Below are 17,777 nucleotides of genomic sequence, written 5' to 3' on the forward strand. Positions count from 1 at the left end.
TCCCCGTTACTGTGCAAGTTTATTTCCCTCAAGTAAACATACCAAATTTCCTTTGGAAATTAGTGATCATCTCTGCTTCCACTACCTTGGTAGGCAGAGAGTTCTAGGTCAAAACCGTTCACTATGGAAATCAAGTTCTTCCTCACATTTCCCCTCCATCTCTTGCAGCCAACCTTTAAATCGGTATCCCCTAGTCCTTGTACCATCAGCTTTTGCAAACTATTTTTTCCACGGGCCCATTTTTACCAACCGGCCAACCTTCCCCATGCCGGTCGACCTTAAATGACTTACGCCAGCCGACATTCGTGAACCACCATTTAAACATTAAAAAAAAAATTTTTTTTAAACCTTTAATGTGAGAGGAAAGCCGGCTTGGTCCTCACGGTCTCACACCAATCAGGTTCACAGGAAGAGGGGGCTACGAACATATCGGGTGCAGTATTCAGCCGGTTCCTTTGTGCATCTTCATCTTTGTGATGACGGAAAATTGAAACTTGCACATGGAGGTCAGGGTGTAGGATAAAAGCAACAAAATTCTCGTTTTACTCAGCTCCGGATACTTCTCGGAGACGCTACTCCAGTATGCTGACAGTTTCATCGACTTGTGCCATGTTTTTAAATGTGCTGTAAAAGCTGAGGCACAGAAGTTCAGTCAGCTTCATTTGGAGTCAGGTTTGCCAGCACACTAATGTTATTTTTGTTCAGTGTCATAGCAACGTGGGGAACATGTAGTAATTTTGGCTTTGCACTCAATTGCCAAACTTTGAATGAGTTTTGGAAAGCTGCGATTTCTTCTCAGTGCCGAAAACTATCCTTCCCTTGCAATTGCGTTCAGTTCATTTAGAATTGAAAAGATGATAGTTAGCATCCAAGTTTAATCAGCAAACGAATCAGCCAGAGACGACAATTTAGAGGAGCAAAGCGTGGATTTCATTCCTCAGTTCGTAAACTGAGTAGCTTCCCTGTTGACTGATCATTACAGTAACTCTTCAAGCGGATGAAGTCCACCGTCATACGGATTTACTGTTCATGGTTTTGATTCAATGCTTTAATGTAGTCTAAAAGGTCAGCAAAAACATATACCCACCCTTCAGTACACAGGGGGCGACGATGTGGTGATTTCCCATGGCTTTAATTACATCCCTTGCCCAACATTCAGTTCTGTCCATGATTAAACCATGAGGAATATATACACTCTCCAGATCATTTGAATAATGTTTAGGGATGCAAAACAGATAGAGGTCATAGATTTGTTCATCAGCGGTGATCACCATGCAGTCAGCTGCCGGCATGCCGCGATCGCACTTTGACCCCAGTTCAGGTCCCAACACTCCCGGGGCCGCATGCGTACTGATAAGTGGGCACACATGCTTAGTGCACCCTCATTTTTTTAGCGCATCACGGCCACCATTTGAAAAGCCGCTCGCAGCCTGCATTGTTAAAAGCCGGCTGCTGTGCTTGAATTCCCGTGATTGGGAACGCCGCAATGGACAGCTCCACAGCCCTCCAGACACCTGCCCGCGACCCACCCACGGGTCGTGACCCCCACTTTGAAAATGCCCAAGCTAATAGGAAGATCTTTCCTTCATTTGTCTTCTCTAAACTGGTCATAATCTTGCACACTTCTAACAAATCTCACTTATGTTCGTTCTCGCAAGTAGAACAAACAAACAACTTCTTAAACAATACCTAAAATCCCTTATTTCTGGAACCATTCTGGTAAATATCCTTTGCACCCAATAAAAGGACCCTCCCTTCTACAGTATGGTAATCAGAAAAGGATATAATACTCTAGTTGGGGCCTAACCAGGGTTTTATAAAAGGCTCAGCATAACTTCTCGGTTTCTGTACTCAACATCTCTTTATTAATGATAGTCAATGCTTTGCTAATTATCAATGTGTCCTGTCTCCTTAATCCGATGTACAAGGACCCACAGATCCTGCACATTTTAGAACTGTGCCGATTATCTATCTGTTTTGCAAATATGCATCACCTTACTTCTGTATTAAATTCCATCTTGCCATTCTACTAGCCTATGGTAGACATCCTCACCGACAACCACACATCCAAGTATGGTATCAACAGCAAGTTTTGAAATTGGTTTGTATTCCAATACTCATTATACAGATCAGAAAAGCACTGACCCTTGGGGAACTCCACCTTCTACCAAGGTTCAGTCTTTAAAAACAACCACTTACTAGGACGGATTTTGATCCTTGGGCTAATTTTTTATCCAAACTGATCCTTTTTTTTTATGAATAAACAATTGTCACTTGTCACAAAAGGCAGGTGTTTAAAAAAAAAAAAAAAAAAGCAAATGCCTGGCACAAAATTCGTATAAGTATATGGTTTTAAATAATATGGTCAGTGCACATGGTTAGAGACACCGGGTACACATGTGCTTTATATTACATTTAGAGGATGCAGAGCCAGTTTCTTGCAAGTTACCTAATTCAGTTTATCGCTAGTACTGCAAATGGAAAATAACTTTCATTACATCTCGTTTCCCTGGACCCAGTTACAAATCCACATTTTTGATATGATATACTACCACAGTAAATGTGATATTTTTCACGAAGATACAGCAATTATGACATGGAATGTCAAGAAATGCAAATAATTACCTCCGAAGTCAGAAACTTCAGTTCCCAGCAGGCCTCGGTTCTTTTGCATATGCAGTACCGGGAAATGGCCCACACATGCTCAGTTTCATTATCATTTTCAGTCTGGGAACCAGACTTGCGTGCATGTGCAGAAGACATTGCAAAAAGCTGGTCAGGCAACTTCGATCTGGGGCATTATTCCAGAGAAGGGGTCCCAGGGAACAGGTCATTCGGAGTGGTGGCAGGGATTGGTTGGAGAAGAAAGCTCCAGGCAGATGCAAAGATATAGATCAGAAAAAAATCCCAGAAGTAAAGCTAAAAGAAAGCAGAAGAATAAGTTCCCAGTTAAAGAGAAAAAAACCATGGGGAGCAGACTTGAAGCAAAGTGGGCTCGTGAGAAGCCCTGAACATCCGAGGGTAGCCAAAGGTTGGTGACGCCGTGCAAAGGAGCAGTGGTGTTCTGCTTGGCATGGCCGAAGATTTGAAATTGTACTTGGAAGGTCAAGCTAGTGTACGTGAGATCCTGGGGAAAGGAATATGGAAAGCGAGATTGAAACCCTGGAGGTGGATCCTTGTTGACGTTCCCCACGTGGGCACGACATTTGAAGACAATGCCAATGCAAGTTCTTCAAATGTAGAATCTCTTGTGATAAAGGAAAGTTTTCATGAGAATGGTTAGCTCACAATGCTACAAACTTCTGGGTGGGTGGTTGAGAAATCCATGGAATCTGCTTTGGTTGTATCGGTTATTTACTTCAGAATGTGGTGTGTCTAACCTAATTCACTTACCTTGAATACTGGAGTACAAGACAGATATCGTAAATGGTTTTATCTTTAGGACTTTGTACGTATCTGTACCAATATTGCTGGAGTGAAGGAATAGTGAATACGTGAGTCGCCTTGTGTTTGTATTGAGATTTTATTTCCAATCTCAGTTAGGTGTAAAAAAAGTTCATTATAATCTTAATAAATATTCGGTGTTTAAAGTTAGTTAATCAGACTCATTTGAGATCCTCCAGAGTTTTATCAAGCCTGGTTTCACTCTGGGATCTGATTTGTCCAGTCAGTTGGAATCATAAGAATGCTCTATTTTGATTGGTTGGGATTAGGAGGGGGGGGGGGGGGGGAGGGGGAGGAGGAGAAAGAGAAAGAGAAAGAGAAAGAGAGAGAGAGAGAGAGAAATTCAAATTAGAATTAAACATCTTTTTCCCACTCGCCTCGTCACACACCTCGCTCTCTAATAGCAGGACCCTCACCCCAAGGTGCAGTGACTCAGCGTAGCACAAAGTTCAAAAATAACAGCATTGAAACCATATTTTGGGATAATGAAGATATTCAACAAAAAAAGTCAGGTGTATTTACAAAGGCTACACATTAGTCTGAAAGCAAATTAAATAAGTAAATGCTTATTACAATTTTGTTTTAAATGTAGAAAGGTCAATTTGACTCAAAACAGGCGCCGGAATGTGGAGACTAGGGGCTTTTCACAGCAACTTCATTTGAAGCCTACTTGTGACAATAAGCGATTTTTCATTTTCAAAACATTTAACTTGAGATCATAGAATCTCTACAATGCAGAAGGAAGTCATTCTGCCCATCGAGTCTGCACAGATCCTTCAAATGAACACTCTACCCAGGTCCACTCCCCCATCACCTAACCTGCATTTCCCTGGACACGGGGAAATTTAACATGGCCAATCCACCTACCCCTCACATCTTTGGATTGTGGGAGGAAACCAGAGCACATGGAGGAAACCCACGCAAACATGGAGACAATGTACAAACTCCACACCAGACAGTGATCCAATGCTCCCATTGTGGAACCTGGGTCCCTGGTGCAGCGAGGCAGCAGTGCTAACCACTGGGCCGCCACACCATCCAGCTCTCCACAGATGCTGCTAGACGTGATGAATTTATGTAGCATTTCCCGTTTTTACTTCACATTTCCTGCATTTTGCATTTATTTTAAAAATGTTTTTATTTGTTCGTGGGATGTGGGCGTTGCTGGCATTTATTGCTCATCCCGGAGGACATTTACAGTCAACCACATTGCTGTGGATCTGGAGTCAGAGGTGTAGGTCAGACCAGGTAAGAACAACAGATTTCCTTCCCAAAAATAGATATTAGTGAACCAGATGGGTTTTGACAACAATTGACAATGGCTTCATGGTCACCGTAGACTTTTAATTCTAGATCTTTTTATTCAATTCAAATTTCACTATCTGCCATGTGGGTTTCGAACCCGGGTCCCAGAAAATTACTCTGGCTCCTGGATTACTAGTCCATCAACAATACCACTACACCACTGCCTTCCCTATTATTGAGGCCAGGTGCTTTTGTGATGGTGTCTATGGAATATGCTGAAAGTAATAACATTTTGGACTCATTATGGCATGATGAATGAATGTAATTGCACTGTGGGCTATGTCCAAAGGAAGCATTTGCCAAGTGGAATACACTCTCAAATTAAAGAAACTCTCAGTTCACGGAGTATGGTGCAAATTAAGAAAGCAAACCTGGATACATAGGAGGCCTAAAGGACAATAAAATCCAGGGCAAGTTTTTGAGCAAAGATAATAAGCTGGCTCTGTAATGAGACCACGACTAATTCCAGAGATAGTTGTAAATTACAAGAGAGTTCTTTTTCTGAGTCAGTAGGAAATTCCACTGGATTTCAGTGAGATTCTGGCTGTATCAGCCAGAATTAGTCTCAGTCAGAATTTTAGATGCTCTCCTTGCCCCCTCTCCCCACTGTTGTTCACGCTAGCTATAGAGCCATTGGCAATTGCTCAGAGAGCCTCAAGGGGCTGGGCTGGGGGGGAAGAGGGTGGAGCACAGTCTCGCTCCATGCAGACGACCTGCTTCTGTATGTATCGGACCCATTAGAGGGGATGGAAGAAATCATGAGGATTCGTGGGGAATTTGGCCGGTTTTCGGGGTGCAAGCTAAACATGGGGACAAGTGAGATGTTTGCGGTCCAGGCGAGGCGATTGGGGGAGCTACCATTTAAATTAGATGGGGGAAGCTTAAGGTACCTAGGCATTCAAGTGGCGTGGGAATGGGACCGGCTGCATAAATTAAATCTGGCCCGGCTAGTAGACCAAATGAAGGACGATTTTTGGAGATGGAACGCGCTCCAATTGTCATTTGCTGGGAGGGTGCAGAGGGTGACGATGACAGTCCTCCCGAGATTCCTGGTCGTGTTTCAATGTCTCCCCATCTTTATTCTGCGGTCCTTTTTTTTTTTTTAAAAACAGGTCAACAAAGTGATCTCTGGCTTTGTTTGGGTGGGCAAGACCCCGCAGGGAAGGAAGGTAATGCTTGAGCGGAGTCGGGAGAGGGTGGGCTGGCGCTGACAAATTTTAGACTTCCTACGTAAACAGGTGTCAACCTTCCTGCTCCTACTGCTGAGGGGGATTCAGGACAGGGTAGTTTCCAGAGGGTAGGTAGAAGGAGGGAGCGTCTCAGACATTTACCAGGAACTTATGGGGTCAGAGGAGACGCAGACCGAGGAGCTGAAGCGCAAGTGGGAGTAGGAGCTGGGAGGAGAGATAGAGGATGGTCTATGGGCAGACGCGTTGAGTAGAGTCAACGCGTCCGCAACATGTGCCAGGCTCAGCCTGATGCAATCAAAGGTCGTTCATTGGGCTCACATGACAGTGGCCCAGATGAGCAGTTTCTTTGGGGTGGAAGACAAGTGTGAAAATGTGCAGGAGGACCAGCGAACCATGTCCACATGTTCTGGGCATGTCCGAAGCTTAGGGGGTTTTGGCAGAGGTTTGCAAATGTCATGTCCACGGTGTTAAAAACAAGGGTGGAGCGGAGTCCAGAGGTGGCGATTTTTTGGGTGTCGGAAGACCCAGGAATCCAGGAGGAGAACGAGGCAGACGTTCTGGCCTTTGCTTCCCTGGTAGCCAGAAGACGATACTATTAGCTTGGAGGGACTCAAAGCCACCGAAGTCGGAGACCTGGCTATCGGACATGGCTAGCTTTCTCTGTTTGGAGAAAATAAAGTCCGCCTTGAGGGTCACGGTTAGGGTTCGCCCAGAGGTGGCAATCGTTCGTCAACTTCTTCGCGGAAAATTAATAGTCAGCAGAAGGAAGGGGGGGGGGGGTTAGTTTAGCTTAAAGTAGGGGGTTAATAAAGGTGGGACCTGTAAGGGAGGGAGACGGGTTTTGCACTTAGTTTCATTTACATTGTTTATTGTGCTGTTATAATACCAAAAAAATACCTCAATAAAAATGTTTATTAAAAACAAGAATTTTAGATGCTCCCATTGTTGAAGTAACCATCAACCACCTAACTGCTACAATAGGGCGATATTAGAAATTTGGGTCCAAAAGTTAAGCAGACAATTTAAAGGTTTAAACAGATTGAAGGAAAATGCTGTTAGCCTGAACTCAAAGGGATACGGCCAGATCTGGCTGAGTCATATGCTCGCTCTCATTCAGATTTAAAACTTGTTACGGAATACATAACATGACCCACCAAAGACACATTGGGCTGGATTCTTCCGCTCTGCCTGCTGCAAGATCGCCATGGCCGGGACACAGATCATGTAAAGGTCCATTGACCTCGGGCAGGAATTTCCGGTCGTCAGGCAGGCACGGTGTAGAATCCCGCTCATTGCCTTTCAATGATCAGCCATTATCTTAATTAACAGAGTCTGATGGCTTAATGGTCTATAAATGGCTCTGGCCTTTTGTGTAAATGGAATGGGCTATCAGCCAAATAATGAGAATAGATTCAAGTTTGACCACCTCAGGGGAGAAACTTTGCGAGAGCGAGAGAAATGCTTTTGGGAAGGTAGAAGCAGATGGGCAGCCAAGACGACAGGTCAGGAAACCTGGAAGCAGAAGGTAGTGGAGAGCAGCCCATCAGGTCATGAAACCTGCTAGCTTATGGATGGAAGCAGCAATAGAACAGGTCATGTAAACTGCCAGAGTGAGAAGGCTTTGAAATTCCGATAGAGATATCCTAACAGAAGAAAGATTGCTTCTTAAATTCAAGTGCGGCCTTTGTCTGGAAGTGAAATGCGAGCTGTATTTTAATGTCAAGTGCTGTTTAATAGGACCGTGTGTTAAAATTAAGAAACTGCATACAAACAGTTAGTGTTAGAACTGAAGTTTGGTGACATGGCCAAGTTTCTCAGGCTTGAGAAAATGAAGTTCGCCCGAAGAGGATCATCGCCAGGGTTCGCCCAGAGGTGGCAGCCGTTTATAGACTTCTTTGGGGAAAATTAAGCTGTCAGCAGATACAAAAGGGCGGGGGGGGGGGGGGGAGGAGATTGGTTGAGGTATGATTAGTTAGTGAGGGAGGGGGACTGGGGATCTGCATGTGTAAGCCACGTTGGGTGGGTGTGGTTGTTGGTTGGGTGGGTGTTATTTACTTTGTTGTTTTTCCTCTTGCAAATTGTTGTTAAAAATGTAGAAATGTCGAAATAAAATATTTTAAAAAAGAACTGAAGTTTGAAAGTTTTATTTTAAAAAATTTTAGTTTGTAAAATAACAAGCCCAATTTCTTTTACTATCACTCCCAGAACGAATCTATCTTTTCTGCACGGTCTTAAAACATTATGCGTCCGGTTCAGTATCTTAACCTTTGTTGAGGATTAACCAGGTGTCCATAACAATGCCCTATTTCCCAGTCAATGTGCTCTGCCTGTGGGAAAGTCAGCCATATCCAAAAAGTAGTGTAAAGGAGGAAACAGTATTGATCCAGGTCACAGTAGCCATTTACCAGGTCGAGGTTGTGGTACATTTAAAATTATTTCAGGAATCTGGAAATGCTCTAATGCACATATAATAGATGTGGAAGCAGAAATTGAAGTTATTGAACAGGAAGATCTAGAAATGCTCAGTTATGGTGTCATGTGGCGCAGTGGTTAGCACTGGGACTACGGTGCTGAGGACCCGGGTTTGAATCCCGGTCCTGGGTCACTGTCAGTGTGGAGTTTGCACATTCTCTCCATGTCTGCGTGGGTCTCACCCCCACAACCCAAAGATGTGCAGGTTAGGTGGCTTTTCCTTAATTGGAAAAGAAAATAATTGGGTACTCTACATTTTTTTTTTAAAAAAAAGAATTGCTCTCAGTCAAACAGCAAGAAAAATAACACGCAAATGAAACAAGGTATGATAAACTTCCAGCGTCCAAGGTAGAAATGAAAGTCAGTTTCGCAACTTACTTTCATGGTTTATACAGCTGCATTCTCAAAGTGTACAAGAAGTCCCGAAGTAATACTCCGCAACGCAAATCTGGTAGGAAACTGACTGGTTATTCCATTAACAGTATTCCAGTGATAGGTGAAGTCAGTGTTGGAGTGGAATGTGATGATACATCCCATCACTTGCCACTGGTAATTGTAGGAAGGAACAAAGTCTCCCTGATGGAACAAAACTGGCTTAAGATCACATGGTTAAACTGGGCCAAGTTATTTCCAGTAGGATCAGTGACAGCAAGTGCAACATTGAGAAAGTACTAAGAGAACAAAGTGGTCTTTCAGCAAGAAGAGCCAATTGATAAAATTAAGCATCAGTTGGCTGAAGTCAAGATAAAGGACAATATACACCAAACAATTTGGAAGGCTAGGAGCGTTCCAGTATCTCATACAGTTAGAAATAGCAACATGCTGGGTAGATTAGGAAAAAGGGCCATTAAGAAGCAGTGGTAGTTGAAAAAGCAAATGGGTTTGGTGGGGGTTAGAATACGGTGGTGATTAAGAATGATCTGCCTACTAATGAAGATTTGTCCAACATAGCCAAAGTACATTTGCCAACTTCATAATAAAAGAGGGCGAAGAATGCTAGAGTCTATTAAAAGATGTGATAACAGAACATTTGGCACGGATTGGACAAAGCCAGCATGGGTTTGTGAAAGGCAAATCATTCTTACCAAATCTACTTTTTTGAGGATGTTACTAGTAGAATAGATGAGAACACCAGTGGATGTGGTGTATTTTGAGAAGGCTTTGACAAGATCCCTCATGAGGGCTTAGTGGGCAAAGTTAAAGCATATGGGATAGGGGGTAAAGTATTGGCATGGATCGAGAATTAGCTGACAGACAGGTAACAGCGTGGGAATAAATGGGTCATCTTCAGAGTGGCAGGTAGCAACTAGTGGGGTACCGCAGGAATCAGTGCTTGGGGTCTAGATGTTCACGATATTGTAAGGATCCTTTCTGCTGATTCCCTTATTTCTCCTTTATTTTTGCCGTTAGCATTTATGATCCATGGATGCTTAATGGACATGTATCTTTAAGTCAAACAACACAAGAGGAGGAATTCAAGTAACTTGGAATATCATACGTGGTGCTGCTAGCTTTGGACAGCAAGACCCAGATCAGCACCCGAGATATGGGTGGAACTCTTAATTGATTGGCTGGTGGCCAATAGGTCGTATTTTGCCCAGTAACAGGTGGTGATTGGGTGTTACTCGAGTGAGATGATTCTCAGACCCAAGGAGCTTTTTTTCTCCCTCTCTCCCTCCAGAAAGGCTGAGTTGATGTATTTCTGAAACTGCAGAGACCTGAATGAATCAACAGTGAAATCATTTACAGGCTGCAAACAAACAGAGACCTAGATCTGAAAGTTTACTTTGAAGGAAGGGCTGGTTAAAGTCAATCTGAAACAAAGTCTCTTTTTCCTTTTACTTGTGATTTTCACCCCTCTTCTACCCTCAGTTTGTCAAGTGTGTGTGTGTGTGTGTGTGTTTGACAGAAATCTTTGGATCCTCACTGTCTTCAGGTGATGTCCCGGAGGACTGGAGAATAGCCAATGTTGTTCCTCTGTTTAAGAAGGGTAGCAAGGATAATCCAGGGAACTACAGGCCGATGAGCCTTACTTCAGTGGTAGGGAAATTACTGGAGAGAATTCTTCGAGACAGGATCTACTCCCATTTGGAAGCAAATGGACGTATTAGTGAGAGGCAGCATGGTTTTGTGAAGGGGAGGTCGTGTCTCACTAACTTGATAGAGTTTTTCGAGGAGGTCACTAAGATGATAGATGCAGGTAGGGCAGTGGATGTTGTCTATATGGACTTCAGTAAGGCCTTTGACAAGGTCCCTCATGGTAGACTAGTACAAAAGGTGAAGTCATACGGGATTAGGGGTGAGCTGGCAAGGTGGATACAGAACTGGCTAGGTCATAGAAGGCAGAGAGTAGCAATGGAAGGATGCTTTTCTAATTGGAGGGCTGTGACCAGTGGTGTTCCACAGGGATCAGTGCTGGGACCTTTGCTGTTTGTAGTATATATAAATGATTGAGGAAAATGTAACTGGTCTGATTAGTAAGTTTGCAGACGACACAAAGGTTGGTGAAATTGCGGATAGCGATGAGGACTGTCAGAGGATACAGCAGGATTTAGATTGTTTGGAGACTTGGGTGGAGAGATGGCAGAAGTTTAATCTGGACAAATGTGAGGTAATGCATTTTGGAAGGTCTAATGCAGGTAGGGAATATACAGTGAATGGTAGAACCCTCAAGAGTACTGAAAGTCAGAGAGATCTAGGAGTACAGGTCCACAGGTCACGGAAAGGGGCAACACAGGTGGAGAAGGCAGTCAAGAAGGCATACGGCATGCTTGCCTTCATTGGCCGGGGCATTGAGTATAAGAATTGGCTAGTCATGTTGCAGCTGTATAGAACCTTAGTTAGGCTACACTTGGAGTATAGTGTTCAATTCTGGTCGCCACTCTACCAGAAGGATGTGGAGGCTTTAGAGAGGGTGCAGAAGAGATTTACCAGAATGTTGCCAGGTATGGAGGGCATTAGCTATGAGGAGCGGTTGAATAAACTCGGTTTGTTCTCACTGGAACGAAGGAGGTTGAGGGGCGACCTGATAGAGGTCTACAAAATTATGAGGGGCATAGACAGAGTGGATAGTCAGAGGCTTTTCCCCGGGGTAGAGGGGTCAATTACTAGGGGGCATAGGTTTAAGGTGAGAGGGGCAAGGTTTAGATTAGATGGACGAGGCAAGTTTAAAAAAATATACTCGCTACCGGAGGAGGTGGTGGAAGCAGGGACGATAGGGACATTTAAGGGGTATCTTGACAAATACATGAATATGATCGGAATAGAGGGATACGGACCCAGGAAGTGTAGAAGATTGTAGTTTAGTCGGGCAGCATGGTCGGCACAGGCTTGGAGGGCCAAGGGCCTGTGCTGTACATTTCTTTTGTGTGTGTGTGTGTGTGTGTGTGTGTGTGTGTGTGTGTGTGTGTGTGTGTGTGTGTAGCAAGTTAAAGTTTGGGATTAGGAATTAGATAATCGTTAACCAGTTGTATTTGCTGCGCATTTCATTATAGTTCTTGTGAACTATAGTGTTCATTTACACTCCTGGTGACTATAATTATTGGGTAGCCACAGGCAAAAGACTTTTGGGTATTTTTCCAAGCATTATTTTGCTGCATATTTTATTAAAGTTCTCATTATAAGAAAAAAGTAATTGTGCTAATTTACAAACCTGGTGACTGTAATTATTGGGCAGCCAAGGGCACAAGACTTCAGATGTTTTTCTAATAATTATTGGTCAATTTATGTGTGTTGTGACTCTGGGTCAAGTGGGGCTGGAATTGACCGTGCACAAGCCCAGGGTGTTATAACAATATACAAATGACCTGGATGAGGGAACAAAATAAGATTTCCAAGTTTGCTGATGACACAAAACCGGGTAGAACTGCGAGTTAAGAGGATGTAAGGAGGCTTCAAGGTTATTTAGGCAAGTTGAGTGGTGAGCAAACACATGGCACATTCAGGACAATGTGGCTAAATCTGAAGTTATACACTTTGATGTGAAAGACAATGGAAGAGTATTATCTAATGATGATATATTGGGAAGGATCTGGATGTTCTTGTACACCACACAATGAAAGTGGAGAGGCAGGTGCAGCAAGCAATTAGGAAGGCAAATGGCATGTCAGCCTTCATTGCAAGAGGATTTGAGTTTAGAAGTACAGATGACTTACTGCAGTTATATAGGGCCTTGGTGAGACCACGCCTGGAGTATAGTGTGCAGTTTTGGTGTCTCTACCCAAGAAAGGCTATAGCTGCCATAGCGGGAGTGCAGCAGAGGTTGCAACTAGGGTTGGCGGCACCATCCTATGAGAGATTGGTTCGACTGGGACTGTATAATACATTAGAGTTTAGAAAGATGAGAGGAGACCTGATTGAAACATATACCCAAACCTTCCTGTTGCACACCATTTTAACTCAGCACCTTGCTTTCATGCCCATCCTTGCCCTGTTGCAATGCTCCAGTGAAACCTGGCACGGCAGCAGCACCCCATCTTACGGTTGGCTTTGTTGCAGCCCTCAGCACTCGATGTCGCGTTCGGCAACTTTAGATTTTGATCTTTCTCCTCCATCTTAAACCCCACTTTCTTTTTAAAAAACAAACCGCCATGCATGTATTGCCTCAATGCAAAACACCATCCTCCCCTTCTCACACCAGGCCATCTGTCTGTTATTCTTAAAAGTTGCAACTTCTACATTTTCCCTCCTTTCAGTTCCAATGAGGAGTCTATGACTCGAAACGTTAACTCCGGTTTCTCTCGACCAGACCTGCAGAGCTTATCCAGCATCTTTGCTCTCGTCTCAGGTTCCAAAAATAAAGCAATACATTGCTTCAAGTAATTAAAAATGACCGGAGTGTGAGGGGGGTCAGAGTGGGTGCGCCAGGTTCACTTCCAGTTTCAGGGTGTTCACTTGCTCGCCCTCACCTGCTGTACAAGTATATGTCAGTGTGTGGTGGCAAAAGTAAGACAGAGACAGTCTCACACACACGGAACCCTCCCCCACATGGCAGGCAGCCCATCTGGCCCCTCCTTCCTGCCAGCCCACTCACCTCCACCAACCCCCACTACCTGAATGAATGGCTCTTTAGCCCCAGCAAACTCACTGATGCTGGGGTTTGGTGCTCCTCCAAATCAGACCGTTACTCTCCCACATTTGCTGCTCAAATGCTTACTGGTGAGCCGATTAGCAGCAACATGGGAGGGGAGTGGCCTGTGACGAGAAGCCACTCCTTACAGGATATTCCACTCCAACTTATCTGTTTGACCGGTAAAAGGGCTCCAGGGGTGTTTTGGGGGCCGGATACCGGCTGTGGGTTGGACAAAGCGGACTTTGAAGAAGAATTATGATCCAAGTTTGCTGATGATACAAAGCTAGGTGAAAAGGCAAGCTGTAAGAAGGGCACAGATGCTGCAAAGAGAAATAGATAGGTTAAGTGAGTGGACAACAAGATGGCTGATAGATTATAATGTAGGGAAATGAAAGTTATTCATATTTGGTCAAAAGAATAGAGGAGCTGAATTTTTTTTCAATCAGCTAAGAAACTTGCAAGTGTTGATGTTCAAAGAGACATGGTGCCCATACAAAGAATTAAAAAAGTGTTAGCATGCAGATACACCAAGCAATTAGGAATGCCACTGGCATAAAGGCAATTAAAGTATAGGAAGCAAAAAAGTCTTGCTGGAGTTGTAGTGTTGGTGAGACCACATCTGAAATACAGTGTGCAGTTTTGGTCTCCACATTTGGAAAGATGTAGGCCGGGATTCTCCGACCCCCACGTCCGGAGAATCCCCCGGGGGAGGCGCGAAACCTGCCCCGCCGCCGGCTGCCCTATTCTCCCCACGCGCCTCCCCCCCCCTCCCCTCCCCCCAAGCAATTCTCCAGGCCCTGATGGGCAGAGTGGCCGTCCTGTTTTGGCCAGTCCCGCCGGCATGAATTACTTACCTCACACCTGGCAGGAGTGTACGGGGGCAGTCCTCTGAAAGAGCACTGGGCATTAAGGACCAATTTAGCATGGCCAATCCACCTAACCCGAACATCTTTGGACTGTGGGAGGAAACCCACACTGTCAGAGAACATGCAAACTCTGCACAGTCACCAAAGGCTGGAATTGAACCCGGGTCCCTGCCTCGTTGAGGCAGCAGTGCTAACCACTGTGCTGCCCATTTTGTATAACCTCCCATTTCCACATATTATACACCATCGGCCAGATTTTTGCCCACTATGCTGACCTATTTATATCCCTTTGCAGACAGAATCCTTCTCAACTTGCTTTCCCACCTATTTCTGTATGGTCAGCAAATTTGGCTACAATGCACTTAAGTTCCTTCATCTAAGTCATTAATATAGATTGTAAATCAGAAGGCCTCAGAACTGATCCTGTGGACCCACTAGTGACATTTTGTCAACTTGGAAATTCCCCATTTATCCTATGTTTCCTGTTAGCCAATCCTCTATTCTTGCTAATATGTTACTGTTGACACCAACTGTGAGCACTTACCTGGTGTAATCTTTTATGTGGCATCTTACGGAATGCCTTTCGGAAATCCAAAAACACATTTGCTGGTTCCCCTTCATCCACCCTGCTTAATTCAACTTTAAAGAACTCTAATTGTCAAACACACTTTTCTTTCATTTGACCATACTGATTGCATGATGATTTTCCATATGTCCTGCTATTATCTCTTCAATAATGGATTCCAGCATTTTCCCAATGACAGATTAACTGGCTCATCGTTTCCTGCTGTCTAGGTGCTAGATTTGTCTTTTTACAATCCACTGGGACCTTTCCAGAATCTGGGGAATTTTGGAGATCACAAGAAAAACTAATGGGACTGAAGGCTGACAAGTCCCAGGACTTGAATTCCAGGGTAATAAAAGAAGAATTATATATAATCTTTATTAGTGTCACAAGTAGGCTTACATTAACACTGCAATGAAATTACTGTGAAAATCCCCTAGTCATCACATTATGGCACCTGTTCGGGTACACCAAGGGAAAATTCAGAATGCCCAATTCACCCAACAAGCACGTCTCTCGGGACTTGTGGCAGGAAACCCACGCAGACACGGGGAGAAAGTGCAGACTCTGCACAGACAGTGACACAAGCCAGGAATTGAACCCGGGACCCTGGCGCTGTGAAGCAACAGTGCTAACCACTATGCTACCGTGCCGCCCTAGTGGATGCATTGGCTGTTCCTTCCCTCTTTTTGCACTTGGATTTTATATTATTTTTGGGCTGTTTTAGATCTGATACGGTTAGGACAAATACAAAATATTTGTTTAAGGTCTCTGCCATTTCCTCATTTCCCAGTCCCATCTAAGTGACTAATATTTACTTTAGCTACTCTTCCTTTTCTAATAAATTTGTAGAAATTCTTACCTTTCAAATAAGGTTTTATATTTCTCGTTAGTTCACTCATTCCAATTACTTTGCTGGGTTCTAAATGTTCCCAACTTTCTGGCTCCACAAATTTTTGTAGCATTATTTGTCTTTCTCCCCCACCCCCCCCAATTTGATACCATGCTTCACTTCCTTATTTAGCCATGGATGGTGCATCCATCACAGGGGCTCTCGCTTTTGGAATATATCTTTGTTGAGAGTTATGAAATATCTGCCACTGTTTCTTGGTCTTATTTTCCGAGTCCATTGTGACCAATTTTGTCTTTATACCTCGGGTCTAAAATGACTGGTCTTCAACAACAAGATTTTCAGCCTTAACCATGAATGTGAAATTTCATCATTCTTGCTTGAAGGATCCTTTATAATGTGATCATTAATTAGTCCTGTCTCATTACACATAATCAAGTCTAAAATAGTCTATTTCCTGTTTTAGTCTATTTCCTATTTGGTTGAAGAAACGGTCTTCATTACACAGAGCACACCATCAAAGCCTACTTTTTGCCAATTTGATTCACCCAATCTATATAAAGATTAAAATGGTCTATGATTATTTAATTACATTTCTTAAAAGTCCTCTTTGCTACCAAGACAGTGTAGATACGGTTATAAATTATTTCTACCATTGATTTCTCTGCCTTGCTAGTTCTCATCTCCACCCAAACGGATTCTACATCTTGATCTTTCAAGCAAAGGTCAATTTGCACTACTGTACTGATGTTATCCCTTTTCTCTTCCTGGCCTTCTGAAATATCAAATACCCTCAAATATTCAGTTCCCAGCCTTGGTCCCTAACCATTACTAAGAAGATGTTGCAATTATTTCACACCCATTTATTTACATATGCTCTATCAATTTCACTACTGAGTTCAAAGCCCCCTTGAATCATTATATATCATTTATATGATTAAAGTGAAGGGTGTCCCAGTGAATAGTCCCCCCTTTCCCTAGTCCTTGTGCCAGTTCCCTATCAATTAAAATTAATTTCTCCCATACCAATCTTTGAGCCAGGTCTTCAACTCTAATATTATGTACCCGGTGTCAATCTGCTCATGGCTAAGGTAGTAATCTGGAATTATTTTTAATTTTTTTATTTTTTTTAATTTTTTTTTTAATAAATGCTTTCATGGGTTGTGGGGGTCATTGGTCGGACCAGCATTTGTAGCCCTACAATCTAGTGACTTGCTAGGATATTAGATGATAGTTTAAGAACCAACCATGTTGCTGCAGTCCTGGAGTACACACATGCTGGGCAGACCAGGTAAGGACAGCAAATTTCCCACAAGAACATTGGTGAACCAGATTTTAAAAAAATAAAACGACAATAACTTCACAGTATATAGGATACAAGAGGTTGGTCTCAATAGGACACGTGATCAACGCAGGCTTGGAGGGCCGAAAGGCCCATTCCTGTGCTGTATTGCTGTTTGTTCTTTGTCACCATTACAAAGTCTATGAAGACTGGGTTTATCAGTGGGTCTCTGGACTACTAGCCCAGTGACATTACCACTGCACCACCAGCTCCCCATAGATTATTACATTTTTAGTTGCACTTTTTAATTTAGCCCCTTGCAAAATCTCTGTTCTACCTAGGTCATTGGTAACTACATGGACCACAACAATTTAAATCTTTTGCTTCCCACTAGGCCACAGAGATTGGGACTCATACGTTTGGCAGCAGACAACAGTATCTATCCCCCTCACACACTGGCTTCCTGTACCATGGTGCTGTGATTGAATTGCTCATTCTCCCTGCAACTGCTTGCACACAGGCTACAAGAACACCTGTTGGACAAGGACAAGAGCCGAGGCTCTTCCAGTGCTACTTAACGGATCTCCACACCTACCTTGCACAATCATACCCTCCTGTCTCTGACCATGGACCTAATCCAAGAGCCTGCAGGTACCTTCTTCCCTCAATGTCCAAATCGCGTCTCTAGTTCATAGAGTCGAAGTTCATCAATCTGCAGTCAATTACTGAAGA

The 17,777-nt window shown here is 43.5% G+C and overlaps 1 protein-coding gene across 3 annotated transcripts in view; it reads right to left on the bottom strand.

The window, feature by feature from the left end:
* ezrb (ezrin b) overlaps nucleotides 1–17,777 on the bottom strand; it is a 134,499-nt gene that overhangs the window by 86,380 nt on the left and 30,342 nt on the right. The window lies entirely within an intron of this gene.

Source organism: Scyliorhinus torazame, chromosome 1 (genome assembly GCF_047496885.1).
Source record: "Scyliorhinus torazame isolate Kashiwa2021f chromosome 1, sScyTor2.1, whole genome shotgun sequence".
NCBI lineage: Eukaryota > Metazoa > Chordata > Chondrichthyes > Carcharhiniformes > Scyliorhinidae > Scyliorhinus > Scyliorhinus torazame.